Source organism: Panthera tigris, chromosome A1 (genome assembly GCF_018350195.1).
Source record: "Panthera tigris isolate Pti1 chromosome A1, P.tigris_Pti1_mat1.1, whole genome shotgun sequence".
Classification (NCBI taxonomy): Eukaryota; Metazoa; Chordata; class Mammalia; order Carnivora; family Felidae; genus Panthera; species Panthera tigris.
The window spans coordinates 54340968-54356774 of record NC_056660.1 but is presented as its reverse complement, the minus strand read 5'-3'; positions in this window follow the sequence as shown (position 1 = coordinate 54356774).

Genomic DNA, 15807 nt, shown 5'->3' with positions numbered 1-15807 from the left:
TTCTTGGAGAAAGCACTTGGAAAAGCTTTGAGACATCTTGAAGAGGAAAGGAGACTCAGCTGGTCTAAGCCTTGCAGATACTCCTGCCAAAAAAGCAGGTAGACAAGAGAAGCTTTCTTGAACAGTCCACAGCAGTTCAGTGAAAACTGAAAACAGGGGCGATATCCCCTTTGGCAATGTTGTATGGAGCAGAACTGTCCAGTCAAACCCTGCCCAAATTCCTCACCATGTGAAAATAGTAGCATGATTGTTGTTTTAAGCCACTATATTTTGAAGTAATCCATTATGAAGCAATAGGCAAAGGGAGTGATGTCCACATGATACTACATCAATATATATTGTATTTGTTGCATACTTTCACTCATTTTTATCTCAGTATGGAATTGTTTTCTTTAATGCTGTTCTGTAAGACTATAAAATGTGTCTTTCTCAAAACTATTTTGGGTATTAAATATTTTTCAGTAAATTTAAAAACTTCAGGCCCTTTCCTTTGGATGTGATTAATCTATTTATAGCAATTGTAAAACTAAAGTTTAGAGTGATAGTCCACTTTCAGATATATTATCTTTATGTTATGTAACATTTTGCTTTGAAAGCCCAATTAATCTCTTTTCCAAACAATTTTTTTGTATAACCAATCATCCTCCCAGTTTTTAGTATTTTGTATTCAAACTGAGTTTAGATATTTTCTTGAGTCTACATTGTTATGACACACTGGATAAAGAGGTAAAAAGAAAATGGTAGTGTGAGTAGCAGGTTGAATTCATTACATTAAACCAGTTAGCAGACAATGGGAAAAATGCTGTTCTGGTAGCTTATTTTTTTCAAAAGGGAACAGATGCATGACAAGTCTATAAAAAAGAAAAATAGAGTAACAAAGGAAAATGTGCCAAAGGCAAAAGTACATTAATCAAAATATAAAATATGTAAGTTCATGAAGCAGTTTTGTAAAATTATCTATCTTAGCCTTCACATGTTGCCAAAATATGTTTCTGTCTCAACTGCAGCAGAGCAAAAAGCGGATTAATATCCCCAATCTACCACTTCATTTAGTTACAAATGCAGAAAACAGAGATATTTGCAAATACTCATGAAGGCTGGCTCCTTCACTAGATTTTCATTTTTCTGAGCTCCATTCTATGTTTAATGATGAAATGGGGGGGGGGGGTTCTTCCTTATTTAAAGTGATAGGCACATTTTCCCCTCGAGGGGAAAAAAATTTGCCAAAGTCACTTGTGGGATTAAAAATAATTTAAAAAGGAAATAAAAACAGTCACCTGGGTGACTTAGTCGGTTAAGCATCCAACTTCGGCTCAGGTCACGATCTCATAGCTTGGGAGTTCAAGTGCCGCATCGGGTTCTGTGCTGACAGTTCAGAGCCTGGAGCCTGCTTTAGATTCTGTGTCTTCCTCTCTCTCTCTACCCATCTCCTGCTCATGCTCTGTCTCTCAAAAATAAGTAAACGTTACAAAATTTTTTTAAAAGAAAAAAAAGAGAAATGAATGCCTTTCCACATATTTAAAGAAGAGATGTTCTTTAAATGTTAGATATGCTTCATGCCAAAGGCACAAACAACATCTATAAGCACCAGTCATGTCAGCAATAGATATTTATTTTCCCTGAGTGAAACATTTTCTGTTTTTTTATGATAATTGACAATTAATGTTTAGACACTTTTTTTTGTCATTATTACTTGATTATAGCATGGCATAGCAGTTATTGTCAATCTTACAGCAAGTTTGTGTAGATTCCTTAGGATACAGTATCAAAGCCAGAATAAAATATCTATGTAATGCTTTTTTTTCAGACATGTCACTTTTCTAGCAGATGGAGTTAAGTTATATTTTGCTGGCAGTCTCTGGTTTACTACAATTTTCCCCTTTATTAAATAAGTCAGAGTATTTTGATGCAATTTAATATTTTCTTGAAAAGTTTTGATCACCCAGAGAAATTACACAAACATTTCTTTGTACTTAAAACACTGTACTGTCAGAATTGATGAATCATCTACTTTGTAATTTTTTTGTCAACCTTTAATGTGTTGATTTCTATCAAAGGCCTGTTTTTAATTAGCAGTTATCATTTTTGAATAAAATCAACAATGCATTTGTATAATGTTTTACATTTTGTAGAGTACTTTAGGAAACATTAAACTCAGTATTTCCAGAGAGAAGTAGAAATGCTAAAATCATTAGTCTTTTTGATGTAAATAACTCAAGGTGCATTTCGAGTGCAAAGAGCAGGTATTGGGAAGAGACACAGAAAACTCTCAAGAAAGAACTTTTTCTGCATTTAGTAGTTCGCAGAGACCCGTAAGATTTCACTAGGGGAAGGTACCAGGCTGGACAAGAAAGATGTGCTGAATTGAACAAGTCAGCATAAAAGAACAAAAGGATATTCATTCCTCGCTGTTCCAAATATTTATTTACTTCCAATATTATTTAAATGCCACAATATGGCTTGTAACCTTGGGGGTTTTTTGATTTTTTTAAAAGATTTTATTTTTAAATAATCTCTGTAACCAACCTGGGGCTTGAACTCATAATCCCAAGATCAAGAGTTGCTTGCTCTACCAACTGAACCCTCCAGGTGCCCCTATGAAGTTTGAGTAAGACCTTATCCCTGCCTTCAAGGAACTAATTGTTATGTTAACCAAATAAGACTAGATGTGATAAAGTTACACTACTAAGATGGAAGGCATTTAATATGAGTAAAGGAAGGAGTTTCTGAACCTGATTAGGGCATTTAAAAAAAAAAAAAAAAAAAAAAACTTCAGAGAGGAGAATTTTAACCTGTGTTCTGCAATTGGGGTAGGAGCTGAGCATGGTAATAAACTGAAGAACAACCGAAAATTGCATGAAATTCAAGTTGTAGCTGTGAGAACCTGAAGAATAAGAGGGGTCTAAAGGGTCTTGAACATGTGGACAGTGGACAGTATTGAGAAGAGAAAAACTAGAGAGAGAAGCACCATTTAAATGGCGCCTATAATTTTGGTGTCGTGCTGCAGTTCCTTCAGCATTGAGGTTTATCTGATGCATAAATTCAACTCTGTCAGGCAGCTAAATCCCAGTAACAGGAAAGAAAGTATCCAGCTGCAGTTAGCTAATGATCCTAGCTAACGAAATCATTATAATAACTTTCCATGTCTAGATTACATGCTTACTAACAACCATCTTATTAAACATTCTCTTTACTTGTCAAGAAAGCGAATGTGCTCATTCCTTAATCATTCCCAGTCAGCTCTGCATGCAGAATGATCTGTTTAAAAAGAAGGCAGGTAGCGAACCTGCTTTGCTAAAACACCGCCATCACTCCTCCTGGACATCTTGAGTAAAAGCTAAAGTTCTTACTGTGGCCCACAAGCTCCCACACCATCTCTCTTCCATTGCATTCTTCCTGGCCCCTTCCTTACCTTGTGCTGTTCCAGCTACAGTAGCCTCTAACATTCCTGTTTTAGGACAATTTCCCAGGCTGTTCCCTTCGCCCAAGAAACTCCTCCACTTTTACTTTAATCCTGGCCTGACTTTAGGTTTTGCTGTAATATTTCACCCCTTTGTGCTTTTGTAGTATCTGGCCCTAGCACTGCTCTAATTACTAAGAGGGCATTTAGAATGGATATTAGATTAAGTGTGCCTCCCACCATCCTTGGCTGTCCTGCTCATTGGTTTATTAGAAACAGAATGAGTGTGCCTGAGCCAAATTTGGTTACGTCCAAGTGAGCAAGGCTGAGCATTCGTTAGGGTCTTTAAATTACAAGAACAGAAATTATGTTCCTGGCATCATGTTCATGTGGCAATTAGAAAGTACTGTAGTAGAAAAAAGTATTGAGATATCCCGGTATTCTGAGATTGAGGTTGTGAACTAAAATTTAGATCACAACTGCAATAGGGCAGGAATCTTGGTAAGTGGAAATAAGGCCTAAGGTAAGTCTTTATGGAAAACCCGAGATCACAACAGAGCTGGGTCTCATGAACACTAGTGTGTGAGTCAGAAACTTACACATCTTTAGGAGCTCATTTTATCCACCATGCTCCATCATTCCATCCCACACCTAGAAAAGATTTCCATAAACACTAATTAGTATCTGATGGCTCTTCTCTCTCGGATTCTCCTACTGCTCCTACCAAGAACTAACTAGATTTCCTATACCTGGGTTTTCTTTGGCTTGTGATTTTTCAGAGATTCTCCTATTGATAATTACTGCAGCCACATGGATTCTTTAGCCTGCTGTTTTCCTGTTTCAGCCTGTGTTTTCATAGTTAATTGAGACCTTTACCTCTAACATTTAAATTCTTCAAGAGAGAGATTCTCATTGTTTTTTTTTTTTTTTTTTTTTTTTTTTTTTTTTTTTTTTTTTTTTTTTTTAATCCCTACATCCTGCTGGGAAAACATCCTGCCCCTGACCATTGAAAAGTCATTAACTGGCCTCATTTTAACCAGGTGTCTCCCATCAACAATTTAAGTTGAGGGATTGTTTTGGGTCAGGGCAATACAGAGGGATGTGCAGTACGTGTTCCAGGGCCAGTAGCATCAGCGTCACTTGGAAACTTGATGGAAATGGAAATCCTTAGGTCTTTCTTCAGACTTCCTGAACCAGAAACTCTGAGAGTAAGGTCCAGCAACCTCTGTTTAACGAGCCCTCACAGTCTGATATTTCAGAACAACTTATTTAGAAGGGAGCTAAGGATGTAACTGTACAGTGGTCTGTTTAATATAGAATGACTCTCAATTTCTGGAGGATATTATTAGTACCACTAACCAACATAGAAATTGCAAATAAGGGGATCAGATTTCAAAGTAAGGGAAAAAAAGTCAATGTGTCTCATTGATTTCAGGTTTCCTAAGAGGATCCCAGATAGGGGTTTACAAGAGCCAGTTTGGTTGATCTCCAACCTATCACCTGGTATGTGTGTGTATATGCATATCTATCTCCAAATATAGAATTTTACAACATCACTACATTAACAAATTATGGTTCAAATTAAACATGGCTAAATAAGCCATGGGTCAGCAGGCAGCTTAAAATGTTAATCTGGAGCCAGGTAAATGAAGAATGAAAGCAAAAGGAAAGGGATAGTTCAGATATAATTAAGCTCCCAACTCAGCTGACTTGAGTTAATCAAAAAAGAAGATTCTGGCTTAATAAGTGAAAGCCCTTAAAAGAGGGCCTGAGCTGAAGGCAGAGGATCTGCTTGTAGTTTCAATGCCTGAAGCCGTTATACTGGAAAAGCCCACCTGAATAGGAAGTGTGATACTTCGACTCCAGAAACTGCTAGAGGCTTTCAGGATCTGAGTGTAGCCTCTGGTTGACATCTAGCAAAAATCTAGGGCGCCTAGTCATAGCTATAAGAAATAGAGTCTGCCAAACACGTAAATAAGCTTGAATGAGGCTTCTTCCAGCCTGCAGATGAGAGTACAGTCCAGTTGACACCAGCAGAGGAACCAGGTAGCACTGTGCCCAGACCTGACCCATGGACAATGGGAGACAATACATGAGTGTTACTTTAACACACCTGTGCTTAGGTGGTAATTATGCAGCAATATAAAAATGTCTAAGCTTCTCAATTCATTTATGCATGTATGTATATTTTTAAGTACAATCTATATGCATGTATTTGGAAAGGGGAAAAATGTTGCTATTGTCTAGTTTTCTTTTTATTCTTCCTTCCTCCCTCCCTCCCTTCTTTCCTCCTTTTCACACCACAGGAACAGAGAAACCTTACAAAATAATGCTGGTGGTTTTTTAAAGTTTGTTAGGATACCAGTTGGCTGAGGGAACCAATAAAAAACCCCACAGATTTGCAGGAAAACCTGTTTTCTTAAGTCTTCATAACACTTAGAAAACCCTTAGGCCAAACAAATACTTTCTGTTGCCACATGGAGACCCTTATGAAAGGTGAATACATAGCTATCAGGCTGGAATTCACACTTAACCAATTCTGTATTAGAGAAATATAAAATAATCTTACACCAAAGAAAAATGGGTGTGAAAGCAGACTGTGGAAAAAAGAATATAGATATTCATTCCATACTTTCTGATCCTTCTTTCATCCTAGAATCTAAAGGCATAAGAACAGAGAAAGTACCATTTAAGATACCATTTTTAAAATATTTATTTTATTCTTTAAGGTCCTTCTCAGTTCAAAATTGTCTTTGGAGAAGGAAAACTCTTTAAATATGCTTGCCTTACCTTTCTAATGAGGCAGTAAGTTGTCCTGCAATTATTTTTAAGAGTTTCACTACTAATTATGAAAGGAAACTGACAACCCAAGGAAAAAAAAATACATGTGAAAAAGTATTAAAATTTCTAAAATCTTAAAAATACTTTTTTGTTCCTTGTCACTGAATTATAGTTTAGTTTATGTGGTCTTTTGAAGATTGGTATCCTAGTCTTCCTAACTCCTGGCCAAAACCATTTTATTCTTTTCCTCTAATGCTGATTTTTTTTTCTTTTTCTTTATCACCTGAATTATGTCACTCTGCCAGAATCCTACTATGTAGATTTATCTGTGCTTCACTTTTGGAGATGATTAAAATTGAACTCACATCATTTCTTTAACTCCTGAGCAGGTAAATTAGGAAAATTGCTTGTCTTTAAATATTCTGTGATAAAGATCCTTTGTCTGGATTGGGGACCCAGAGTGGTATCAGTTTTGGTCCAGTTAAAATGTCCTGTAACTCACCTGTTAGTTGCCCTTAAAATTACATTTTCCTTCTAGAATTTACAATCAGTCTTGCAGCTGCCCAGCTATTTCCATTATATATTCAGTAGCAACAAAACATTGAAGATGTCTAAAACGGAACTCCTCATTCCCAGGTATTTGTACCAGTAACTCAGTTGCCCAAGCCAGAAACCTGATGCTCATCCTGGAAGTCCTATAGATCCCCAACCCTTGAGTCTCCCTTATTTTCAGATTCAGTCCATCACTACCCTTGTCCATTTGTCTCTTGAATAGCTCACAATATTGCCCTCCTCTTTCGGTCCTCATTCCTTTTCTCACTGGGTTCAACTTGGGCAAAAGCCTGTCTGGCACTTTTCCTTAAGAGAATCCACAATAACACACAGGCAAAGGGTCAGAATCAAGTCCTAACAATAGGCACAATCTTGTCAAGCCACTTTGACAATGTTAATGTTGAGTATTTTATCTTAGAGATATTATAGGAGTCTGAAGCCAATACTATTTCAATGTGTACCTCATTAAATCAGTAATATATTAGTAATTCAGAATTTTAATTGCTAATAACAGAGGAATATGCAAGCTAATATTTATCGAACAATTACTATATGCCGTTTGGATGCATTATGTTATTTAACTCTCCCAATAATCAGACCCCATCCTATTAAAAGGCAGGGGAGCTGTGGTTTAGACATGGACTTTGGAGTCATACATACTATCTGAGGTTGAGTTCTAGCTTTGCTAAAACTTGTGTGATCTTAGAAAAGTTTTTAACTCTTTGGTGTTTCAGCTTCCTTCTCTATAACATGGGGATGGTGATAATTATACCTACTTGAGTAGGTCTTTCTGGGGATGTAGTATACACTCAGTAAATATTAGATGTTTTTATTACCTAATTCTTGGAGACTCAGATTTTTAAGTAACATGCCCCCGAGTCACACAGGTAGTAAAGTGGTATAAACTAGGTTCAGTGTAAGTATGTTTTACTCTAGCACACATAATTGTAGTTTCACTGCTTAACTGTCTCCTTACTGGAATAAAGGCTCGGAAGTACAATTATCAAACCGTTTTTCCTTTTGCAGAAAAATATACTTTTTCGTGTTGTTGACTTTTTGTCAGGTCTTTTTTTGTCATAAAATTCATGGCATACTTGGGATTCTTAAGCATTACATTAACATTTTAAAACACTAAAATAAAATGTTGACTGGCATTTTCCTTTCTTGCTGCCACCTGGGAAATACATATAAAAATAGTGTTTTATTTAGCATCTATCCTGTCCATTAACCTGGTCCCCAAAAACCCAATCTTCTAAAAAATTATTTACACTTTATATATTTAGATATTCTCATTTTTATAAATAAATGTTAACCTCAGCATATTTAGAATATAATGTGTCCTCTTCACTTTTGATTAAATATTGTGTACGTATGACTAAAAGATAAATTTGAGGGTTAATAGATTATTTTATAATATTTAAATAAGCAAATGACATTTTGGATTTTCATATTTGTTGATCATTTTAATGTCTTTATCAGTTCCTATGGTTTGAAGCCATAACGGAAAACAAGATTTATTTTGATTCCTATGATTTTGGTAGTCATCATGTTGGTAAGAAATGTGTAATCTGTGTAATCTGTGCATCAGAAGGCCAGGATGATAAGGCTAATGACATTTGATGACGGTGTGAGTATAATTTATTGGGGAAATCTAGAAGCACGGGGTCAGAGGAATGCATGCAGTTTTCTTGTATGTTGATCATGTCACAGTGCTGTGCAATTAAATGAGGATGTAGGTGGTACTCTGGAGGGAGACCCTCCCCTACTGTGCCTTTTATATATTTATGGGGAAGTTGGTAGGGGACAAGCGAGTAGCTAAGCCATCCTGTCATAAAAAACTGTTCCTTCCTGCAGAGTGGCTGGTTTCTGAAATTAACATCAGTATACATTTTCTTTTTTATGTCCAGAAAAGTAACTTATGTATGTAGTTTAGGAAAAAATAAATGAAAGGTGTATTTAATGGATCAGTTTTCTTAGTTGAAAACATTAAAATTCACAACAGTTAAGGCAGACTTAACACTTATTCGAGACAGATCCAGAAAACCATGCACCCAGGAAAATGACCCAGATATCCTGCAGGGAATAATCCACCAAAACTCTAGGGGAAAGAATCTTTGGAGGAGGGACACTCAGTGACTGAAGACACAAGTCAAAAAGTGGAACACCTAATATTTGTTTACATTGCGTTCATTGACAAGCACTTGATCTCACATGACTTCAAAAAGGGCCTTGAAGAGATTCAAGCAGGGAAGTGGTGTTGTTACTATGGGAAAAGAGGAAAGTAGATTTGACAGATATATACAGTTCTCCACTATAATTTTTTAACTTCTTTAAGTTGTTTTTCTTCTTGCTAATTAACTTTAAATTTTTAAATAGTACATTTATATTCTTATTTCTTGATTTATTTGGTTTAGATAATACAATGCTATAGTAATAATAATAAAAATATTATTATAAGTATTTAACAGCCTGTATGATCTGTATTTCCTCCAATACTGTCATATCATTATATTTAATTTCATAAATAGATGCTTACATCATTATGATTATGTATATGCTATAATGCAGAGCCAATAAATATTTTTTTTCATTGAAGATCTGTTTTGAATGAATAAGTTCCCTACTTTTTTATTTCATCACTAGTATTATTTGCCATATATATACTTATCTACATGTAAGTATATCCCACGACATTATCCCTGTCCAGGTGCTTCTAACTGTTAATGATCGTATTTTTCCACTGTGTGAAGTCGACCATTTACCCAGATAGTTCCAGTGTGCTTGTTGGGATAAACACATACTTTTCTTAGTGCCCTTTAGAATTTTGTTTGGTTACTTTTTTCATGGGTTCCATTCTGAGGATTGAGTGCTGACTGAATATTGATTACCGATCATGATAACTGCATTCTCATTACCGATGATTGTTTTCAATCCGTCTGTGTTTAGCACTTTTGTCTAATATGGAGAAGTGAAGATGGTGTTAGGAGAAAGTTCCCTAAGTAGCTGTGAAACAGCAGCTCACCCCTTTTTGGCTTTGGATAGTATCCTTTGAGGACAAGATACTTGGATCTGCTGTAACTCTTTGCTAACACGAAAACATCAAGACAACCTTAGAGAAGCTTTTCTGGATCTCTGAATTTGTGATCAGCTGAAGTAATATTCCTCAGACATTCTGGCTGCAGGCTCTTGTTACAAGGCATGTAAAAGGAATAGCCTTATGTTATGCCTATTCCCCCCCCTCCACCCCCCCGGGGAGTTTTAAGTTTAACAGTGTCTAAAAGAGAAGGGATTTTCTTGATCACATCAGCCTCTGTTTTCCATCATTCCTTGCCATTTTGGTGTTAACTGTACTTTACAGTTTTACTGCATTTTACATTGCTTTTTTGTTTTTGATACTTGTTTATCTGGGGAGCAGTAAGATTTACTGTTATTTACTTAAACATGTCTTACATCTTACTAAGTTTTTGTGAAATCATTCTTCATATTAATGTGCACTTCTCTGAAAGTATTTCTAGAGAGCATCTTCTCTGATATACTGCTTGTGGTTGCCTGAGGGTGTGTGTGTTTTTTTTCCTTGGAGTTTACGTGATATTTTAGCTGGCATTAAAATTATGTGTTCCTTCAACATCTTCACACTCTTACTCCATTATCTTAGTATATATTGGTTTGCTCCAGAAAAATGCAGTATCTATGTAGTTCTCATTTCTTTACAAGTGATTGGAGTGTTTTTTTCCCAATTTTTGAAAGAATGTATTTTCTTTGAGTTTATATTTGGAAGTCTGCATTTGCTTTGATGTTCTTAAAATTACATTTAATTGGCATGGGGATTTTATATGTGGGTGGTTTGTGTATGCTGTGTTTGTCACTCCATGAAACATTTTAAAATAAAGTATTTTATTTTTTTTAAGTCTATTTTTTTGAGAGAGATAGTGAGTGGGGAAGGGGCAGAGAGAGAGAGAGAGAGAGGGAGACAGAATCCCAAGCAGGCTCCATGCTGACAGCACAGAGCCTGATGCGGGGCTTGATATCATGAACCCACGAGCCGTGATATCATGACCTGAGCTGAAACCAAGAGTTAGATGCTTAACCAACTGAACCATCCAAGTGCCCCAAGTATTTTCTTTTCTTTTCTTTTCTTTTCTTTTCTTTTCTTTTCTTTTCTTTTCTTTTCTTTTCTTCTCTTCTCTTCTCTTCTCTTTTTCTTTTCTTTTTTCTTTTCTCTTTTCTTTCTTTCTTTCTTTTGAAAGAATTAGAGGCAGAGCGAGAGAGAGAGAGAGAGAGAGAGAGAGAGAGAGAGAATCCCAAGCAGGCTCTGTGCGGTCATAGCACAGCTTGACACGGGGCTCAATTTCATGAACTGTGAGATCATGACTGGAGCCAAAATCAAGAGTTGGACACTTAACCAACTGAGCCACACAGGTACCCCAGTATTTTATTTTCAATAGAAAAATTCTCAATCATTAGTGTAAGTATAACCAGTATATTTACATTTTTCTCTTTTTATGAGCCTCTAAATTAAAAGAGAGATAGTTTAATGTCCAGTTTCTGGTCTGAAATGTTATGAGCTTAAAGTCCTCACTCCATCCATACAATGAAAAAGCTGAACAAAGTGAAAATAAACAGTTTTGATACATCACAGAATGAAGGTCACAGGAAAACTGCCTAAAAATAAGGAAGGAAGGCAAGTAGGAAAACTTAAATTTTAACTGAAATATTGCTAGAGGCTCAGTGTGGACAAGTTGAGAAATAAAAATTCCCTGGAGGAGGGAAGTGGCTAGTCTTACAGGGCCCTCTGCATGTTCATGAATTTTACCTACCAGGTTATAAGAGTAAACACTGAAGAAAAATCCCTTTACTTCTGGCAGGGAGAGGGAGAAAGTAGCCTTTTAAAATATGTCCAGAATAGGTTTCCTGGCTGGCTCAGCTGGAAAGCATGGGACTCTTGATCTTGGGGATGTGAGTTCAAGCCCCACATTGGGTATAGAGATTACTTAAATAAAACTTAAAAAAATATATACAGAGCATTCTGTTCTTTTTAAATGGACCATCCCCATGGAAAACTATTTTATCAGATCCTAACCCACTGGGGTTTTAGTAGCATAACTGATCTGGGGGTGGGACATATCTAATACTAGCTGCCTTTAGCTTTCTACATGTGGGAAGAGAAAATATCTATCTTTATGCCCCTCTTGCTTTTCTTACTACACTGAAGGAAGGAAAAACCAAACAAATTAAGAAACATTCATGAAGGTCACAGTCCAGGGTGTAGGCTCACCTAAAGTCTGCGAACTAATTATAGGGCCATAGAAAATATTCTTTTCCTCCAGTCCTCACTACCACATCAGTAGGGCTTTTGTATAATTACAAGGGAATGCAATAGAAAGAACTACATGTCTCAAACCTTATTTAAAAAGAAATACCTAGGGAAAATTCAGAGACAAGAAGACAGCTAAATCCAGGACATCAGATGACAATTTAGTCTCTGACACCTACAATTAGAGCAAACCGTAAACACAGCCTAACTCCTAGCCAGATAATCCTAAAACCTCACACTAAAGGCCTGTTTATCCATTCTGTTGACTAGGTTTATGTCATGTACAGCTTTCAACAAAAACGAGAGGTCATCCGAAAAGACAAAAAACATAGTTTGAATACATAAAGCACCACAGAGCCAGACTCAGATATGGCACACATTTGGAAATTTAAAAACCTGCAATTGCTAAGGGCTATAATGGAACAAGTGAACAAGATGCAGGAACAGATTGGTAATGTAAGCAGTGATGGAAGCTCTAATAACCCAAACAGAATGCTAGAACTCCAAAAGTGCAGTAACAATGTTGAACTAGTATTGTATACTCGGAATAAATTCCACATAGTCATAGTGTATAAAGTTTCTGAAATTCTGATGACAATTTTTTGCGTCCATGTTCATAAGAGTCATCAATCTATAATTTTCCTTTCTTGTAATATGTCTTTTTTTGGTATTAGGACAATGCTGACTTTATAGAATGAGGTAGGCTTTACTATTGTAAATTTGTGTTTACTATTATTTCTAAATGTATGAAATGTCCTCCATAGTTCTTGTTTTTGTCTCCTCTGCTGTCTTGTGTTTTAGACTCTTTGTTTAAGAAAGAACGCATCAATTCTTTCAGCAGTAAGCCCTGATTGATGTGGTAAGTTTGGCAGAGGAGGCAGGAAATGTAGAATTCTCTGACTAGGTTTCACTATTTGAATACATCTGTGCCCCTGGGCTGTGACCTCCATGAGTACTTCTCAGCTACTCCCTGCTTTTATGTGAGAAAGGGAAACTAGTAAGGGCTGGAGTTAGAAGTTTCTCTACCATCAGGTGAGTTAAGCTCTGGTAAAATCCAAGTTGGTTAGCCTCCAGGAAAATAGTTTCCCTGTAGAGCAAGCCTTTGTTAAGGAGAACAGCATGCCATGGGTTTATTTTAAAATTTTTACTTTTCCCTTCCCCCTGCCAAAAGCAGGAGGAGATTTTTCTCCAACATTTAACTTGAGAACCTTGTGGGGCTGTTGGAGGAAAATCCACAAGGTTAGGGGGACCTCCCCAAGACTAGGCCCTGAGGAGTTTTTTATCTGTTAATCTCTGCCCTCATCAGTCAGTCAGTCACTCATTAATGATTCCTCTCAGTTGCTGGCTTCTGGGGCAGCATCTTCTGTTCCCAGGTACCTGTGAGTGTTTGTTTCCAGTTTTTGGTGTGGAGGTTTGACTTGACAGTTATCTGACAGATCTAAGGAGAGCTGTTGATTTTTAGTTTGTTCACCTTATGGTCGTGAGGACGGAAGTGATGATTTCCATGCTCTATTACATGCCATACTGGATACCACATATCTATTATTGTTTTTAGGTATGGTTGAATTTTTAATGTCTAATTGTATTTCCAAGTGGGTGCAGTATTCCCCTGGGGTTCTTAACCATCTAGGGTAGTGAATTCTATTCAGGAGAGATATTTAGACTCCACCATGAGTGACATCTAATGTGTTTAGATGGTGATGAAGAGGACCCCCTGAGAACAGCAAATGTGATATTAAAGTTTTGTTCTTGATGAGATATATTTGATTCATAACATTCTGTTTAAGAACTATTTATTTCAATTTTAATAATCTGGTCTTCTAGTTAAATAACTTGGTTATGGGAAAGAAGAAATGAACTAATTGATATTTCTTGTATAGTCAAACTTTCCCTTTCCTTACATGTTAGAACTGTCTTAATGCAATTTAGCCAAATTTGCTACCATTTTTTTTTTCCCGTTTTGAAATAATTACTTAGAGGGCCATTGTCAAAGAGAAGGGCACACCTAACAATTTATTCTCCACCCATAATTGCCATCTCTTCAAATCATATTCCTTCTTATGTAAGTTGGCTAACAATTTTCTGGTCTAGGTCTCTTGTTTGGAGTGTTTATATTTGCAAGTTGGATCTGTTAACTTCTTGGTTTTCTGACATCATGTGGATTAGGATTTGGAGAGGGAATTGGTAACGCATGACAATTTGCCACTCTTCAAGTCTTATAAGCGTCATCATGAGATTTTTCCCCCCTTACTGAGTTGGAAATATTTTCTAGGTTCCATCATATTTTATATTAATATCTAAGTCCTTATGTTTTAGAGCATTTCTTTCAGACATTTCCTGAGAAGTTGTGAATGAGAGAGGTGTTATCTAAATTATTAAAAATCTATAAATGTATTTTTTCTGTCGTCAAGTTGATTTTTTTCTTAAATTCCACATAAGAATGAAATCATATGGTATTTGCCTTTCTTTGTCTGACGTATTTCGCTTAGCGTAATACACTCTAGTTCCATCCGTGTTGTTGCAAATGGCAAGATTTCATTCTTTTTGATGTAATATTCCATTGTGTAATGAATAATATTACATTATATAATACATTACATTAGATTCATTGTGTAATGGATAATATTGTGTAATGAGTAATATTCCATTTGTGTGTGTGTGTATGTGTGTTAAAACACATCTTTATCAATTCATCAGTCAATGGACATTTGGGCTCTTTCCTTAATTTGGCTATTGTTGATAATGCTGTTATGAACATCAGGGTGCATGTATCCCTTCACATCAATATTTTTGTGTCCTTTGGGTAAATATTTATGTCTTCTATTTGTTAATTTATGCCATTTTTTGTTGCTTTGCTTTATTTTCATGAAGACTTTTCTTAACTTTTCCTTAAATAATATCTATTAAATTATATTTATTATTTAACTCCAAAGATCTAGTGTTATCATTTTATTAATCTTGCCCTTATACAATGGTTTCAGTGTTTCCTTTCACAGTTTCTTAAAAAAATTTTTTTTTAACATTTATTTATATTGAGAGACAGAGAGAGACAGAGCATGAGCATGAGAGGGGCAGAGAGAGGGGGAGACACAGAATCTGAAGCAGGCTCCAGGCTCTGAGCTGTCAACACAGAGCCCGAAGCAGGGCTCGAACCCACCAACTGTGAGATCGTTACCTGAGCTGAAGTTCATGCTTAACCAACTAGCCACCCAGGTGCCCTCTTTTCACAGTTTCTTAACTGGAACTCTTTAAAATATTTCTTCTAATCCTATATTAGTCCCGGAAATTTAGAAGATAATGATTACTAAAACAAATGATAATCTCTCCCATCTGGTTTCAAAGTCACAAGGGTCCTCATGAATTTCTTTATTATCCATTCTAGATCCCTCATCCTCAGCTAGAACCTCTGCTGAAATAGGTGGCTTACTTGGTATGATGACCCAAATCCTTATCTCTAAGAGTCCCGTGAACCATACTTGATTCAGGCCCAGAGGTTATACTTGTCAGTTCACCATCAAAATTAGAATGCAGAGTTAAAGATACACTAAGTGGAACTCCTGGGTGCTGTGCATTTTCTCTAATCCCATTGTGTCACAGCAAGCCCACCTTATCCCAGTGATCAGAATTAATTCTTCCTGAAAGGTAGATGACTTTTCTTCTGACTGCTAGTATCTTGGCACAAGAAGATTGAAATGAATGGGCAGAGAATAGTCTTAATTTGAGGATTAATGGGATTCTTGCTATGGTACCGAGTAGAAAA